This window comes from Antedon mediterranea, chromosome 5 (genome assembly GCF_964355755.1).
Source record: "Antedon mediterranea chromosome 5, ecAntMedi1.1, whole genome shotgun sequence".
In the NCBI taxonomy this organism is placed as follows: Eukaryota; Metazoa; Echinodermata; class Crinoidea; order Comatulida; family Antedonidae; genus Antedon; species Antedon mediterranea.
In genome coordinates this window covers 18,054,465-18,074,212 of record NC_092674.1, presented here as the reverse complement: position 1 = coordinate 18,074,212, position 19,748 = coordinate 18,054,465, and the positions used below count along the sequence as shown (strand labels likewise).

Below are 19,748 nucleotides of genomic sequence, written 5' to 3'. Positions count from 1 at the left end.
GGTGGGACATACATTGACCTTTGACCCTTCTTAAGGGGTCATGGTACAGGATTTGGCACTTAAGAATTACGTTATCTGGGTTGGCTAAACGTACTTATTGTATTGCCGAAGGTTATATTGATGTACTCGATTATGCTAATTAAAATGTTAATTAGCGCTAATTAATGGCTTTCTTAAGTGGACTAGGTACAGGAGTTGACACTTAAGAATGACGGATCTTCAATTAGACTCTAAAAATAAACATTTTTGCATTGGTTTTACATGTGTACTCATTATGTTAATTAAATCTAGGTGGGACATATATTGACCTTTGACCCTTTCTTAAGGGGTCATGGTACAGGATTTGGCACTTAAGAATTACGTTTTCTCAGTTAGGTAAATGTACTTATTGTATTGTCAAAGGTTTCATCGATGTACTCGACCATGCTAATTAAAATGCTAATTAGCGCTAATTAGTGGCTTTCTTAAGTGGACTAGGTACAGGAGTTGACACTTAAGAATTACGGATCTTCAATTAGAACCTAAAAATAAACATTTTAACATTGGTTTCATTTATGTACTCGATTATGCTAATTAAATCAAATTTTGGGGTATTTTGAGCGCCCCTCCCTAGAGTTGGTACAGGGGCGGGAACTTAAGAACGGCCATTTGATGGTCCCAGGACCCCACTTGACATATTCTATGCCTCAGACCTTTTGTACTCGCAATGCTAAACAAATCTTCATGGGTTCCCGGATTATTATCCTATTCAACTTTGTTTTTGCAGTTGACCTGGGATTTGTATGTCTTCCTACGCTAAGATTATATAGTTCCACATGCCATGTGCTTTTTTCTCTAAGATATATTTATTATAATATATATTTATATATATATCAAATTTTTTAAAGAAAAAGCAAATATACCATAAAAAATATCCATGTATTTAATTTTTGGAACATAATATTCCGTGAGGCTCAACTACAAAACCACCATTGTGTGATATGATGTCATCGTTAGCCAATCAAAGCTTAGCTTTCCCGTGATTATTGGCATTGCTCACGGTTGAAGGATTTTCAGCGGAATGTTTTCTCTCGCGCGTGTACAATACCATGAACTCACATTGTCTCTCTGATCGTTACTACACAAAGTTAGAGCAATGAATTTGTCCGAATTCCTTCCGTTAAGTAAACAACTTTTTGTATTTTATAAGCATTTAATAACATGTTTTATTGATATTTCCAATGGTGATATATAAAATAAATTACTAAAAAACGTAATCATATGTAATTATTTAAACCAAAAATGGCGTAGTTAATAGAATTGTCGACTGAGGCCGGCCGCAAATGGTTTTACTTCTTTCGTGGCTAAAAAAGATCTTTTTCGGCGATGTTTTAGATCAGACCCTATATTTCGAAAACTACAAGTCAGATTTTATAAATAAATATATATATATTTCAGAAAAAAAAAAAAAAAAATTATTCCATTTACTACCAAAATTTAAGTTTCAATATTAACCACCATTTAAGCTGTTTTTTAGTCTCATTCCAAAATTGTTTATATCTCTACCAAGCTCACTTCTTTGTTTTCTACTCTTATTCAGACTCCACCCTGGCTCCCTTTGTTATATTTCTTTTATTCCTGTCCACCCAGGCAGCACTTGCCAGCTTTATACTATGACGTTAATTATCCAAATTCCTTCACTTGCACTGATGAAGGGCTAGTGTTGCCCGAAAGCTCTGCTAACTTTTCTGGCTGTTTACTTTATCGTTTTGATTTAGCTTTTCGCTTTTTATTTTTGTATCTCCATTGAGATCCAGCCACTGATACCCACAGCATTGTCATTTTTTTCAGTAATTAGGTTATATGCATTATCATGCATATAACCTCTTGATTCTGTCAAAATCTTTGTTTATTTATTCTTTCCTTAGCACTATTTTGTCCGTGAATTATCTTTATCAGTTTCATCTAGCTAAGTCAATTTTTCAGAGTATATTCCTTATGGCCAGGAATCGATGTGGTTATGTTTTCACGGTGCGCAATCAAACATTACGTGGTCTACGCGCGATTTAACGAAATCACGTTTGTAATCATATCTTCACAAGCATGAATCATTTTTAAACAAAATTTGGTACTCATAAATTTCAGGTCATATTTCATCATATGGCAATACAATTACGTGCGTAGCGCATATAACGCATGCGTACGCGCGCTTAAAATTTTCAAAATTGTCAGAATTTATTTTCGATGAAATTAGAGTACGTTTCAGGCAATTTTAAGCGTTTAAAAAATTACCATGAGTGCGCAGATTTTTGCACGCGCACTGTGCGTCAAACGTTAATGCGCACTTTTTTTGTCCGATTACTGTTGTATAACCTTTCTTTAATAATATCATCATATTTTATTCACTTTTCAACGCGAAACAGCGTTATACGAGCACGTCAAAAGTGACAGGCTACGCACGTGTAAGTTAACAAAATGGTGAAAATATGCTAAATTTTAAAATTAATATATATCGTTAGAATGCTCGGGAACACCTATTTTTTATTTCATTTTCTTGAAGTGTATGTATCATATGTATGATTTATTATGAAATTAGGAGAAAAAAAGTTGAATAAGTAATCATTAATGGAATATTAAATTAAAAAAAATTAATTTTGACAATCAAACAAATTATAACATTTTCTTAGGCCGAAATAACAAACTTAACATTAACTTTCTTCCTTAAGAAGTTCATATATTAAAGTTAAAAGTATATAGTTTGACAGTGCATCATGTTTTTTAATTTTTAAAGATGTCATCATAGTAAAAAATTATAATTCATTGCGGTATGTAATAATCTATCTTCACCAAAGTGGTTACTGCATAGTAAATACATGGAAGAATCTTTCTACAACTTCTAGTCAGTTGTGTGGCCCGCTCGGTGGTCTGTGCTCGTGTCTATGGCATTCAAGGTACCGAGATCGAGTCTCACCTTGGGAAACGAAACGAAATAAGTTTTTTTTTATTATCCGTATTGTTTGTTCAATTTTATTTCTTAGTGTATAGATTATACAGATGATTTATAATGAAATTTATTTAAAAACACAAAATGTGGTTTATGACATTATATACGCAGAAGGATCTTTGATCGGATTATGATACCGGCTATTGTATTTGCGTTAGCAAGATCCTATCATATATTATAAATAACTAAAGATTCTGAGAAAATCAATCAATCAAAATATCTTAAATCAATCAATTATCTTTATTTAAATCAATGCATATAACCTATAATTCGTCATAGTGACGAATTAAATCTAGTTTGCCTTTGGATTTATATATTTCAGAAATATATATAAAATAAGTGGAGTCTGTTAGGGCTGAAATAAGGGTGTTTGGTTCAGTTTCTTCCAAAAGCACCAACTTTGGTATATAGGTTGCCCACCCTATACAAATTCAATTTTTGATTGGCGCCAAGCAAAATGACACCTTGGGTCACCTAATTTGCATAATTTAAAATGGCGGACATTTTCGCTTAAACAGTCTATATCTCTGAAACTACTGGTCATAGAGAGTTGATTTTTAGCTCAAAATGTTTAGAACATCAACATTCCTATTGACTCTAATAAAGTATTTTTGAAAAAAATGACCGGAAGTAACAGTTTTAACCTTTGACCCATATTTTAAGGCATTGCCATATCTCAGTAAAGAGTTGTCACAGACAGTTTATTTTGGTATCAAATTGTTCAGAATATATATGTTACTATTTAGTTTAATGAAACATTTTATCCAAAAATGACCGGAAGTACTCAGTTTTGCCTTTGACCTTTACGGTGCAATTGCCAACCTTGTTACGGTTAATATATTTTGATATCCATAAAACTACTTGTCATAGAGAGTTAATTTTGGTGTCAAAATGTTCAGAACATAAACATTTCTATTTACTATAATAAAGTTTTTTTCTCAAATAATGACCAGAAATACCATATTTTGACCTTTGACCTGATTTTTCAGGAAAATTGCCATATCTCATTATTGGGTTGGAGTGGAAAGTTCATTTTGGTGTCAGATTGTTCAAAATATATATGTTTCTATTCTGCTTAATAGAAGATTTTAAAAAAAATGTCAGGAAGTACAGTTATTGAACTGTTAAATACATTTATAAATTTGTTCAGTTAATTGTATAGTTAAGTTAACTGTATATTTATAATATTATTTTGCAACCCACTTTTGAGCACTTGTCGAAGATGGCTGCTTGCATGTGCAATTGAACAAAGTATACTGAACAAAGATTGTCCTATTTGTAGTGAAAATTGTATATACAAAAAATACCCACATCGAGTACTTAAATGAAGTCTTCCACACATTTACAATAATGTGTACTGATGAAATCCAGTAAAAGTTTTGTTTTGGAAAGTTAGTGTTTCCATCACTTGTGTTTGCTGTTGCATAACAATTTCATGTTGCTACATTTCTCTTGAAAATTTGAATACAGTATCTCATTCGTATCTAATACACTGAGCTCATAGGACCCAATTTGGCGGGAGCGGAGCACAGGGATATAAAATAGAAAATAAAATCACTAAAATGTTATGTAAACAGTTTGGTATGCCGTGCGTTGTTATTCAAATGAGTTTGTGCAGGTGTAGTGGGAAAGATGGTATCTATATATGAATTTACGTAAGGGCAAAATTCGGTAAATCGCGCCTTACTTCTAGAATTTTTACTCGATGGTATATAAAGTTGGTTCGTACTTTCGGTACTGATGTAACCCTGTTTACTAATTAAATTAAGTTAGATAATTAGTTATTGACGATTAAAACGAATTTAGGTTCAACGATTTGCCCCAAATAGGTGTGTTTTCCGATGGTGGTATACATTGTCTAATGGATGTCCGTCTTGAAAAATACCCGCCACAAAAAATGCGAGGAGGCTTCGCATTTTCCTATCTCCTCCTACGATAATTGTTTTTAATAGCTGAAAACCGGTTGAACAGCTAGAGTACACCATCATAATGTTGAAGACAGGCCGATTTTCTTAAAAAAATACTATTTTTATAGATTTAATATACGATTATACAAATGTATTGATTTGCGATGAATGGAACATCCCAATCTCTCAGTCTGCCAGAGTTTGGTTTAACACAAGTAGGTAAATTTATGAGCCCTTGGTTTAACACATACGGTAGGTAAATATATGGGCCCTTTGAGAATAAACTTGCAATACTTGGACAATACTGTAAATACCTATTAACTATTTTTAGTCCTCATTTGAATTGAACATTTCTTACTGTGAATGTTCGTACTGTTAGATGTAATATAAAAATATGTACAGATAAACTTTATTACTGAGATTGTGGATAAGATCTACTGTTAGATATATAAACACATTATTATATACAAATAAACTTTATACTGACAGTTCCTTCTCAACGTTTGTATTAATTAATAATTACCAATAAAATAAACGTCGTAGTGGTGTATCGTGACATAATATTTCAATCGATTATGACAGTGACAGTTTTAACAAAGTATTAAATCGCAAATGTTTTACTGTATTTAGAGGTATATTATTTATAGGCCTATAAAACACGAAAAAAATATTTCGTTACTGAGTGGATAAAGAACATATTAAAAAATTGTTCCTCTTTGTACCTATCCGCTTTCCCATCCCTCAACCCTAATATAAAAAAACCCATACAAAACACAAATTGGGTTTCTTTAAATGAGTCCAAATCAAAAATTTGGACTCATTTTGTGATAAGTTTCTCCTTCGGAAGTAATTCCCAGGGTGCTAATTTTAGTTGACTGCATAAATCATCGTGTCTATTTATTTGTTTCTGTAAACGACAATGTATATTATGGGGACCCCTTTGGAAACAAGCCTCTGGGCTTAAAGGGCCATCCCCTGCTTTCCATGCTTATTTTCTTGTCTTGTCTTGTTTATATTTAATGTTTCTCTTTTTATTTCATTTACATTATCCTGTTTTATTTATTTGTACTGTATTTGGAAAGCAATAAATATTACTTACTTACTTACTATAGTCCTGCGGTACGTACATTTGAAATCGCCAGTTTTTTTACGCTGAAATTACTGTGTATTCCAGAACTATCTGTGGGCACGACCTAGATGGTACGCTCGCTTCGCTCGCGTACCATCTAGTTGTTAGTAATTCGCGGTCAACACGCCACACTGTTAAATTTTGATTTTGTTAATCAATGTTGCTACATTGGTAGCGATATGTCCGATTCATGCAAGATAATATTGTATTGTAATATGTTATGAATAAACGTTTATGGTAGTTGGTGTGTATGGCCGCACCGTACCAGAATAAATGTTTTAAACAGATAGTTTGTCTCCGATGATTTTTAAGTGAGGTAAATGGAGAGTGAATTAAGATCAAATATAGAACATTTGCAATGAGGGTGTCACGAAACCTAAGACCACGAAAGCTAAGACCCCCTAAGACCTAAGATCACTAAAGCTAAGACCCAAGACCTAAGATTACAAATATTTATCTTTCGCACCTGCCTTGTATTTTAACTCCCAACATTTATTCTGAATACCACACCTTAGAATTGGCACTTTTATGAAAAAGAATCACATAAAAAGTAACAAATAGGCCTACATTTTTAAATTGAAGATTTTACAGACGTTTTTCTCGCACACAAACTGTTTGCGAATTTCGCATGACTAGCCTACAGTACAGTAGCAGTAGGCCTACCATGTTCATGTTTTTGTTTCTATCGAACGTCAAAAGAGCAAAAATTATATTGAGGGCTGAAAACTCTGTGGAGTCCATAACAGTGTGGATGGAACAATGTAAAATTAAAATTGTAATGATAATAGTATAATCATGCAAGTACGAAGAAATAAATACTGGCAAATAAATTTTAATTTAAAAATCATGATTTGTTTCGTTTCCTTTCTGTTTTTATACTTGTACTATTATTGTTGCTCTTTTGGCGCTCCATAGAAACAAAAACATTGAGCATGGGGGGAGCTCGAGGAGTTACAGTATACAAAGAAACATGTCTGTAAAATCATCAATTTAAAGGATTTATTTATTTGTTTTTATGTGTTTCTCCGTCTTAAAGTACTTATAAATCCTAATTTTAAAGTGTGGTATTCAGGATAAAGTTAGTCAACAAATTTGGAGTCAAAATACAAGAAAGGCCATATAAGGGCCACAATGGAAATAAGTTTGACCTTTGGTTACTTTTTTGTGTTACCCTGAATTCATTCTTTGTATTTTTTTTATGTTGTGTTATTTATGAATTCGAATAAAGAAATGAAAAAAAAAAAAAAAAAAAAGGCAGTTGCGTAAGAAAAACATCCTCTGAACCAACACAATGGAGTAAATATATACCAACAAACAACCCGTCAAGTTTGTTTGTTGTAAAGAAAAAAATATACATTTACTCAACGGGCGAAAATAATGTGAGTTTATCTATGTTTTGCGGTAGTATTTAATTATATTTATGGTAATAAATGAAACCTACTGTGTTTAAAATTATGTATGGATAAACAAGTATTGTTTTATGCTGTAGTATATCTTAGAATTTGTAATCTTAGGTCTTGGGTCTTAGCTTTCGTGATCTTAGGTCTTAGGGGGTCTTATGTAACAGGGTAACAGGTATGCTTATACCCAAATACTTGAATGATTTATCTGCTGAATCTGACTTGAATCTGAGAAACCTTGTGGGACCCATTAAAGTAAAAGCTGGAATGATAAGTGACCATGCTATAAATAGATGAGTCACCTCATCCAAGTGGCGGGGAAAATGGTCATGAATATTTAGTGTATAATGTTTCAGTATGGGTCAGTTCATAAATGGACAAGGGATTTTGTTAATTGATTTGCATTTTTAATAGTTTCTTTTTTTGTATAACCGAATTTAAATTGATAATTACATGTGTATGACTCAAGTTACAATACAAACGGTCTGTAAACTACGAAATAACGTTATGGTAAATGTATATACCATCGGTTAAAAATTGTAATAGTACCCAACTGGGAATGGATGACACTTACTAGTGCCTAGCCCAAAGTGAAGGTTTTCATCTCCTTCCGACTGGTTACTAGGTAAGCATCTATATTTTTATCTCTCTTAATTTTAGAATTGTTTTACTATAGTTAATATAGTTGATTGTTGATTGTTATACTAGACACAACGCAATAGTAGCCTATACTGTCGTTAATGATACGATCGATCGATCACTGATATGTTATCTTAAATAGTAACACTGTTTTTGTTCTATCTCCTTCCGACTGGTTACTAGCTTCAATAAAAGAGTTTAACTTTTCCAAACCAAGAACTGTCTCTGTGGATGATTTTATTGTGTTTGTGCCAGTGCTGCAGCTCCTGAAAATACTACGCGATAAAGCTACGACGCTAGTAGTACGAACCTGTTACACTTAGCTTTCGTGGTCTTAGGTTTCGTGACACCCTTTGCAATGATTCCGATTTCCAGACCGATTTCGAAGCTTAGACTAATTCCGCCGCCGGGCTAGGCCTTAGGCATGTACGAAGTAGAGTTTTTAAAGTAGAAAACTCCACCTAAAATTTTGAAGTCGCATCTGGATAGTTGAATTTTTAACAAATATCATAAATATCATAGGTGATTATGTATAGTAATAAGTAGGCCTATAAGTATAAGTGCAATTCTGGGCTCTATTTTCATTATTAGCTCTGCCCAAACATGGTGGGCTAGTAGGCCTACTGGAGACTTAATATTTAATTTCATATTTCAATGAATAGGTGCACTTTCCGGGGACAAGCTCTATTGTCCTGGTGAGTCTTATATAGTTTGTTTCATATAATTTCAAATCATGTAAAAAGTGCCATTTTTCGGGCGGGAATCTATGCAGCTCTATTTTTCAAAATTGTCTTTGCTCAGCCCCAAGCATGGTGGGGTACTGAAGATTCTTATGCATGTTGTTTGAAAAAATAATAGATGTCATTTTCGGGGACCTTGCAGCTCTATTTTAAACAGTTTGGTATGCCGTCGTGGTTGTTATGCAAATGAGTTTGTGCACGTGTATTATGGGGAAGATAATAATACCCCTTTTACACTATCACCGTATTTAACAGCGGTGTAACCCCGCAGTTGTTAGTAGGCCTACACCGGGCCGTTAAACGCCGGTGTTGTGGTTTTTATTGACTGGTGTAAATGGGAAAATCCAACCACCCCGGTGTGCTCTCCCCGGGGTGAAACGAAGCTGAATGTTTTCCGGTGTACCTTCTCCGGTGTAGTCGAATCTACACCGGAGACACGAAGTGTAAACGGTTTTTGTGGTTCAACACCGAGCTGTTAAAGGTCAATGACGTGAAAATGTAACATGTTGTCACAGAAATACAATATATTATGCAAAGAAAATAGGTTTTTTGCTTAAAATACACCTTTTTTGCTTAAAATAATAATTGTACGATATTGTCCTGTTCGTTATTTTCTTTTAAAGGCACAAACAAATTTGTGATCTTTTTTTTCTGCTGAAAATATTGAAATTGTTCGTGTGCATTCTACCTTAACAGAAAGCCTAAAATAATGTAGGCCTAATATTGGTGTAACTCTACCCTGCGATTCTATGTAGGCATAATTATTGAAAAAGGGAAAAATATATATAATACTGATGTCTCAATGCATGAAAATTAAATTTTTTTTAGGAACTGAAAGAGTACCATATAATAATTTTCCTTCATCGATACATTTTTATGCTAATTAACAAATATATTTTTTATTTTAAATACATATCGTACCTACCCTATTTTTACGCCAACCTAACCATGTAAGGCCTATTTAATGTACGTACAGTCTACAAGGCGGAAATGCAGTCATTTTAAAAAGAAAAATAATTGTTAGGCCCTAATTTTTAAAATAATAAATGATAATCTCAATAGCCACAAAGAAAATATTACACTGGACTACATTCAAAATTAAATAAATTGTGTGTAAATTCGGATTATTATGTTTTTATATGAGATTTGTCGATATGTTCCAGTGTTTAAACGTTTAAACCAGAGTCAGTTACGTTCCACGTGTGCGCTTGCAATAGTGATTTGATTGACAGCACCGGGGGACATCGGGGTGATTGATGTAGTGTAAATGGGCGCAGCTCGAGTTCATCTCGCAGTTTTTTTGGCTAGTGTAAATGGAAATTGCCTCCGAGTTCAACTCGTGTTCCTCTCTCAGTCGATAGTGTAAAAAGGGTATAATAGTCCGGTGGCAGGAGGGGGGGGGGGGGGTGGGATATCACCACCCGAAAGGGGACAAATTGCCATCCAACTTTTCTAGACAAGAATTTTCTGTAGATTACGAATATGGAAGGTAATCGATCAGGACAGGAAGCGTTTTCGAGATATAAGGGGTCAAAGTTCAAAATTGACCAATATAAAAAAATGCTATATCTTTGGAAATTCTGGACGTAGTAATAGTATTATAATTATATTAATCAAAATTATAATGAAATAACATAACTTTACTAATCAAATAATTTGATTATTAGTAAAACCATCAATATCATAGTTTGGACAACTTTGCATTTATTTGTTAACTAATACGCGTATTAAAATGTTGACCTTTGACCTTATGTCAACTGATGAAATTGACCTTATGTCAACTGATGAAATGATGTATTCGCTCTTTTACATTGCGTATGATTGATTAACAGGATGAGAAAACATCCAATTTTTATTAAATATTAGTTTTTATTTGGTTTTATAGGTACGTTCTATGATTGGTCAATATTGACATTTGACCCTTAATCACAAAGGATTTTTTTTTCAAAAGGTGATTAATAGACACTTATAATCATAAAAATGTAATAAAAGACCAAATTGTGCTTCAATAAATTTGTTATCATACATATACATAATACATTGTTGTAATTGGTCAATTTTGAACTTTGACCCTTTATATCTCGAAAACGCTTCCTATCCTGATCGATTACTTCCATATTCGTAATCTACGGAACATTCTAGTCTAGGCCTAGGCCCTAGGCCTAGAAAAGTTGGATGGCAATTTGTCCCCTTTCGGGTCCACCGGACTATAAGTTAGTCATTCGCGGTCAACACGCCACACTGTTAAATGTTGATGCTGTTAATCTATACATTAGAAGATTGTTCAAATCATGTAATTAAAACATTTTTCCATTTTTCGAATATACAGTACCTCGATGCTGCAGCATGCAGCAAACTGCCTCAGCTCCCTCTATCGTGTGGTGTGTGGTGGCCATGACGACAATAAAAAAACACCGAACTGTATTGACATCGTGTTTGCGGATATATAACATTTGTAAATTGTATTGTAAGTAGGCTAGACCGCTAGCTATTAATTTAATTAAGACTAAAACTGATAAGAATAAGCTGCACTATTAACTATTATTAATAATAGCAGGTAAGTCAATTAATGACAACATTAACAATTATTATAACTTAATTAAGGGTCCTACTAATTAATACTACTAGCCTAGGCCTAGCTAGGTAGGCCCAGGCTAGGCCAGGCTGCGATTTTGTTTTTCGTACATAAGTTGTTTGGGGACCCCTCATGAAACGTCACAAAAATAAACATGAATAATTCATCAGTTAAATTTGTTGTTCCATGTGCACCCAAGCGTATAGCAACAAGAAGTGATTACACAAGTGCGGTACGATTCTAGGCCAATCTCCCCTGCGCAGGCTAGGGGTGTCAGATGAAATCGGTCGCGTTCGAAATCGGTCGGGCTTGAAATCGGTCGCGATAAAATCAACATCCGGTATTTTGTATGGAGCGCCGCTAGATACGCTTTTTAGCATATTAGGTACGTTTGATATCGTTCGCGTTTTATTTTGGGCGCGCTAATTTGTATGGGACGCACTAGATACATTTTTTACGAAAACGCTAAATTAGCCTACGACGTAAAACGGTTTTTAGTTAATTTTGAATATAGAATTTCTAATAATACTATTAACATTTTTTTTACCTCGATCATTATTAATTTTTAAGTACAGTAAATATAAATATTTATCTCATTATTTATATATAATTTGTGTTTTCATTTTATCTTACAGGAGGTGTCAATGAATAATTGTAATGTGTTCGTTTAGAAAATCGTTTTAAAAATGTTTTATTGACTATTGTTTAAAGCCCCCTTCCCTACGTTTTTTAGATCTAATTTAAGATCACAAACTATATTTAATGTAAAAATAATACTATATGGTCCTATTGCGATAACTTTTTTCGTCTTTAAACGGTTAAAAATGTGAAAAATAAGTCAATTCTAATAATTATAGCGGCCCGCTATAGATCCCAAAATGCATTGCACGCGGATTGATATTTTTGTTTTTCAACTGTAATTTGCCGACTTTTCGATCGATCGTGAGGCCAAAACAAATGGAAGACTCCTAACTTTTCAGCGAAAATACCGGGTTTTCCCCAATTGGTATCAACGGAGTCTGGCAAAAATAGAAAGACAATTAATGCAGCAACTATACAACGTCAGGCTAGGTATATAGCTAGCGTACGATGTTCGTACGTTACCGATGTTTACCAGCTAGGCCTACAAAACTAAGCCTAGCTAGGCTAGTCCTAAGACCGTCCACGAGAGGTCGATCGCCGCGAGCTACTTAGGTAGTGCATTGTTTTTCACTTTTTATCATAATTTACCATAAAACGTACAAGACAAGGAATGACATGGTTTAATGTTTTTAAAGTGATATATATGTGTATTATTTTCCAAAAAACGTCCAAAATTGCAGGGAAGGGGTCTTTATAAGTTTTTGAAAAGATTGGCATGCCACTGTTTAAAGTTGTGAAAATGTTGAAATAATTTAATAGTTAAACAAGTAGTGCACGTATTTTTAATCACAGTTAATTACGAAAATCATTCTATACCTGCAAGTGGATACCAGCTCAATGAGGTTTGCATAATAAAAGACACAGACGTATATACTCTATATAATATATTAATTACAGGGTGTCACGAAATCTAAGACCACGAAAGCGAAGACCCCCTAAGACCTAAGATCACGAAAGCTAAGACCCAACACCTAAGATTACAAATATTTATCTTTCGCACCTGCCTTGTATTTTAACTCCCAACATTTATTCTGAATACCACACCTTAGAATTTCATGAAAAAGAATCACATAAAAAGTAACAAATACATTTTTAAATTGATGATTTTACAGACGTTTTTCTCGCACACAAAATGACTAGCCTACAGTACAGTAGGCCTACCCCATGGGCCATGTTCAATGTTTTTGTTTCTATGGAACGTCAAAAGAGCAAAAATTATATAGAGGGCTGAAAACTCTGTGGAGTCCATCTACAGTGTGGATGGAACAATGTTAAATTAAAATTGTAATGATAATAGTATAATCATGCAAGTACGAAGAAATAAATACTGGCAAATAAATTTTAATTTAAAAATCATGATAAGTTTTTTTGTTTCGTTTTCTTTCTGTTTTTATACTTGTACTATTATTCAGGGCCGTAGCCAGGATCTGTCAAGGCGGGGTTCGGACACTAAATATTTGGGAATCGTTCGTGCGCCAGCTCGCTATGAGACGCGTCAATATCATGTTACATGCAGGGACCAAACATTTATTTTTCAGGTTAAAATCGGCAACTCATTTGCAGCTTTTAGAAATTTACAGACACGTATCACTAGTTGACGCTCATACAGAGAAGAAGGTTCACGAACAAGTTTACAAATTTTTCAATTTACAAACAACTTTCTGTACTGTGGGGCACGTATTTGGAGGATTTTTGGAGATGAGGGTGAGGTATTGGGCATGTCGGGGATGGGGGTTCGCAGTTGGTTAAGGGGGGTTCGCTATAAAGGGGGGGGGGGGGGTTCGCCCAAACCATAAAAACTTCCCTGGCTACGGGCCTGTTATTGTTGCTCTTTTGGCGCTCCATAGAAACAAAAACATTGAGCATGGGGAGTTCGAGGAGTTACATTACAGTATACAAAGAAACACATCTGTAAAATCATCAATTTAAAGGATTTATTTATTTGTTATTATGTGTTTCTCCTTCTGAAAGTACTTATAAGTCCTAATTTTAAAGTTTGGTGTTCAGGATAAAGTTAGTCAACAAATTTGGAGTCAAAATACAAGAAAGGCAGGTGCGTAAGAAAAACATCCTCTGAACCAACACAATGGAGTAAATATATACCAACAAACAACCCGTCAAGTTTGTTTGTTGTAAAGAAAAAATATACATTTACTCAACGGGCGAAAATAATGTGAGTTTATGTTTTGCGGTAGTATTAAATTATATTTATGGTAATAAATGAAACCTACTGTGTTTAAAATTATGTATGGATAAACAAGTATTGTTTTTAAGCTGTAGTATATCTTAGTATTTGTAATCTTAGGTGTTGGGTCTTAGCTTTCGTGATCTTAGGTCTTAGGGGGTCGGAGCTTTCGTGATCTTAGGTTTCGTGACACCCATTAATTACAGTACATAATAAAATAGAAGTAGATTATTATATCCTAATAATATATTATTTTAAACGTGTTTAGAAATGGCCATTTTGAAAAGTAGTCCTTCTCCGAAACATGTGAAATAAAAATAAAAATAATGATCGATAATAAATATTTATTATCCCGCTAGCATGCATCTCACTCCATACAAAATAGCGCGACTGATTTCAAACACGACCGATATCATCAAACGTATAGCTCTAGTGGCGCGCCATACAAAATACCGGAAGTTGATTTTATCGCGACTGATTTCAAACGCGACAGATTTTAGACGCGACGGATTGCATCGTAAACAGGCCTAGGCCTAGGCTAGGCCCTAGTAAAGAGACTATATATTTACATTTGTACCCAAGGGACGATTCAGTCTCTTCGGTATATTTCTATACGCTCATCATATGTACTCACCTAATCAGGTCTTAGTACTACGATACGTATATAGTTTGGGTTCTTCTTCCTTGGGTATCTGCTTCTCAAGAGTGAGACTCTTGTCTCTCGCACATCAACCCCCTGCCCCTGGGGCTGGTCGTGACGTATCTCGCCACTGGCCAGTCCCAGGGTCGGATTCGTGAGTTGTGTGCGTGTAGGCCCGGTGATTGGCTGTGACGTATAGATGACGTAACCACTAGCCAATCGCCAGGCACTACAATCTTCCCCTTTTGTTTTCTTTGTTTCCTGCACCCCCCCCCCCTGACTATTCTTGGACTGGTCTTCCCAAGGGGGGCAGCCAGGTGCAATTTAGTTCACTGTCGCTGTCCGACATTACTGTCCAATTTGGTTTGTTTGATTTCAAGTTCATTTTAATGTTCCTTTGATTCCAAGTTCATTTTAAAGTTTATTTGATTTCAAGTTCATTTCTCCATGGTGGGTCCTCCACTCCTTTCTCTTTCTTCTTTTTTTTCTTTTTTTTTTAACATGTAACACAACGGGGTCACAGCCCCAACAAGAACTGGATTTGAAAAACGAAATACCAGAACGTCAAGGTGGGGGTAATGTACCCCAACAATTTGAACTTATGAAAGCCAAAAGGGTACTAAAGAGTCCCGAATAACATTAAAACTGCCATAACAACTGAACAATGGGCAGGTGCATCCATGATGCGGAAACATAAAGAAATAAATAGGAAAAACATCTCCCTACAAGCCATGCGGCATAGGGTATCCACCGAGTTGCTGCCCGACACCACGTTCCCAGGGAACACTGGCACCTGACGGCCCCCCGGAAGAGAAAAAATCTTGGGAACACCGTTCTAGGGGTACAGAATTACAGATTTGAGAAAAGAAGGCACAAGCCTCTGGGGAATGGCAAAAATTTAGCACACAACAGTAAAATTTTGTTCTGGAATTCCAGTATAGAGGCTGACTGTTTGCGTGTATACAATTATAATATTTATGAGGGAAATCAGCGAAAAGAGACCGCACTGACAACCGTAATTTAAACAAGGGACTTACGGTCCCAGCTAAATAGGTAGAGGACCTACAGAAGGCACAGACAGAAGGGGTGCAGCATCACCAGGGCGGAGACCTGACTCCTAATGTCTCTCTCCGCTGATGGCACCTTCCAGTTGACTGCCTCCGCTGTGGGTGTTACTTGCCGCAACCAACGGTTGCTCAGGCCGCAGGCTCCAGGTTTCAGGTAGTACCGTCTCAGGTGTTCGAAGGCCTTCCTTAGCGGCCAAGGCCACTTGGGAGGAGGGGGATTAGTTCTTGGAGGTATCTCCAAGCTGTCCTCATCTTACGTTCCTCATGATGGTAGGCATATTTCGCCACCACCTCCCATGGCTTCCTACAAGTACAGTAAAGGCCGTCATCTTCGGCATCCCCATCGGGGTCGGAATTTGCCAGATTGAGGTTGGTGATCCAATTTGGCAATTCCCGATCCCGACAGAGCTTAAGTTTATCGTGGTGGATTACAAATACTTTATTACGTAGTCGCACACGGAAGGCATACGGGGCCAGCACCTAAGTGACCCTTCCATGGCGCATTCACTTTTTTGTCTTTCCCCTTTACAGTAGTTTGGCCTGGTCGAACACATAGACCTTGTCTCCAACTGCGTATGTACGCTCTAGTAGTTTGAGGTCGTATTGGTATTTATTGCGCTTTTGCATTGATTTTAGATGTGTTCTTGCATATCGTGCGCTAACTTCATATTTTCTACTAGGCCAGTGGTGTATGAGTAGGGATCATTAATTGTTGTGCCCCCTAAAGAACATGAGGTCGGGTGGTGTCGATACCTCCCAGCCCAGCATCATCAGGTTTGGTGTAGATTGGGTACTTCGGCATACCATGGCCCTAATAGCACTCATTATCTGGGGCAGATATTTATCTTATCAGTCTTTTTGTTGTTTTCCCACAAAACACCGGACCGCATTCATCACAGTCAGGTTATAACGTTCCACCGGACCATTAGCTGAAGGACGGTACGGCGTGGTGTGGGTCTTATTAATTAGTAGAATCTTGCAGAGGTCCCCAAAGAGGTCACTCTCAAAATTTGGACCCTGGTCCGAGTGCAATTGCAACGGCATACCAAATCTAGAGAAGAATTCCCTTACCAGTACTTCGGCAGTCAATTGTGCAGTCTGTCGGGGTACCGGGTAGGCCTCTACCCATTTTGTAAATTGATCCACTACCATTAGTACATACAGATTTCCACTACTGGACTGAGGAAATGGTCCTGCAAAGTCTATGTGAACCCTTTCCATTGGAGCTCCCGAGTGATAATTAATCTGTTCTGAGCGGCCTTTCTTGTTCCCCCTCTTATGGCTGTTACATATGTCGCAGCCTATTACATATCGTTCGATATCCCCGGCCATCCCAAACCAGTAGTAACGTTGTTTAAGACAGAGCTTAGTCCGTTTAATACCTTGGTGGGCGGCTGGCGGGAGATCATGATAATCATGCATGATTGTTTTAATTAAAGATTGTGGAAGAACAAGAAGGTCCTCCTCCCCCTGTTTATCTTGAATGAATAATACCCCGTCTCTCAAACACATCCTGTCCTTACTCAACCAATAATGTTTTGTTGCCGGGCTAGTAGCGAAAAGATCATTTGCCGAAGGCAGCGCGTCACCCAGTAACTTGGGCCCCAGCTCCTGGTCTTTCCCCTAAGCCTCTTGGATTTCCTGGGTAGAGAATCCCCAATGAGATTGCTCCGCCTTATCCATGGTCAATTGATGGACATGTTGTGAGAACAGGACGGGCTGCAAGATAGGTTGATTTTGATGTATGGGCACACCAGTCAGTGGAATGACGTCATCGACCTGGTCAATGAATGCCCCCCCCCCCTACTGCTGGTGCGCACGTAAACAGTACTTGCGCACGTAAACAGTACTTGCACCCCTTGCAAGGTAAATCAGATAATTTCACCCCATGTTTTGTAATGATTAGCCATTTCAGGTGCCCGTGACAATGCATCGGCATTGACATGTTTGTTAGCAGGGCGGTGTTCTACTACCATCACATACTGGCTAAGTTCTTCTATCCAGCGTGCCAGCTGCCCCTGGGGTTCCTTGAACCTCAGGAGCCAAGTTTAGGCTACTGTGGTCGGTGCGAACTTTAAATGGTTTACCCAGCAAGTAGTGTCTAAATTGACATGTGAATTTAACAATTGCCAACAGTTTTTTACAGGTGTTGCAGTAACGTTGTTGCTCTGATGTTAAAGCTAAACTAGCATAAGCAATCACACGTTCCTGACCCCCCTGTACTTCGGACAATTCACCCCCGATTGCCTGATCTGATGCATCGGTATCCATGACGAACATGTCATCCGGATTCGGAAGTGACAAGACTGGAGGTTGTGTTATTTAGCTTTAATTGAGTGAAATGCCTCTATTTGAGGTTTGTCCCATCGGAACTGCATACAGACTACGCTCGCGCTAACCGCTCGCCAATTCGCCAATGGCGACTGGAGTCTCCATTTGGCGAAAATAATTATTGCCTCGTTCGCCAAATTGACGAAAATACATTTCCAAGCCTAGGCCTAGCCTGGTCGGCGTGACTTCTTATGGGAGCGAGAATTCGCCACACTTCGGTACTTTCCGACAACACGTCACGGTCACTGACTTGGGTACACTTTTTACCGCCACAGCATTTATGTGACGACGTCACGATCGCCGTGTTCATTTTTTTTAGTTCTGTTTAAACATGCGCAGAGCGTGCCTCGATGCATTTTAATGACACACAGTTAATGTGATTGGTTCGTGGCCGGCCGTTGTCGAAGTGATGATGAGCGAATAAAAGGGGAAGTCCCTATTCTTCGACGTAGAAAATGAACTTCGAGAAGAAAATGTGGACCATGGAGGTACCTCCATGTGTGGACGAATACTTCCGTAAACGAGGCTGTTCTGTTATTTAAAAAGGGGAATTTTAAATTTAACAAAGTAATTACCTCAATAGTATAATGTTAACATGTTTAATTTTATTTCCCTTTCGATTAGTCTAACCGAAAGTTGCGTAATGTAATGGGTTACGGCCGCTGCATAGCAAATTAATTCAAAGCTTATTAAATTTCTGCTGTACTTTCTTCCTAACATATTTTGCTTTGTATAGTAGATTGATAAATGTTACACTTATTAAATAATTTAATAAATCGGTAAAATTGACGTTTCGAAGCAAATATTCCATGATGAGAGGCGACATTTTTCGACATGCCTCGTGTGCGGCGAAGACTAGTTTGAGAAAATGGAACAGTCCACTGTGGGGGTTATCCAATCATTAATTAACGCACTAATACATGCATACCATGCACATTGCCTGGGCGACGGTAATTTAGTAATAAGCGGAGAACTGAATCCCCGTAAGGAAAATGGTAAACACTGATATTTATGGTAAGGATTATTTTTTTCAGTAGTTGGTCTTGTTGGCCTCTTCGCACGTGGTCCACGCAAAATCCAATAAAACGATGTTGTTTATCAAACAGAAATATAGATTAGGTTTAATTCAATACTAAATTAGCCAGATTTTGATAATGAGAAAGACTCACGATTTTTATCGTTAAAATTGACATTTGAGGCGGATGTACATAATAATAATAACCGATTTACATATCAAAATAAAGAGTATTTAAAGCCTGATAACATGCAACAAAAATTACTCCACCACCTATTATGGACCTCGTGCGATCGGTTGCGAAAATGGGTAGGTGTTTTCCAAAGTTATTTTTAGCACGCTGATTTCGGCTCGCCGGCTTTTGTACCTCATTTTTAACTCGCGTTTTCTATTAAAATATTTAATAAACATAGATTAGAAATATATAAAAATAATCCCTTAAACAAGATCTTTCAAGGCATATAATTTTTATTCTCATGGGTACATACGAAATAG

General features: G+C 36.5%; 1 protein-coding gene across 1 annotated transcript in view; it reads left to right on the top strand.

Moving 5' to 3' along the window:
* Positions 1-11,164: 11,164 nt before the first annotated feature.
* The window catches only part of LOC140049755 (ankyrin repeat and MYND domain-containing protein 1-like), a 115,766-nt gene continuing 107,182 nt past the window's right edge, over positions 11,165-19,748 (top strand). The window contains exon 1 of the mRNA XM_072094706.1: positions 11,165-11,355. The gene's annotated coding sequence lies outside the window, so the exon portion shown is untranslated. The remainder of the gene's footprint in view (positions 11,356-19,748) is intronic.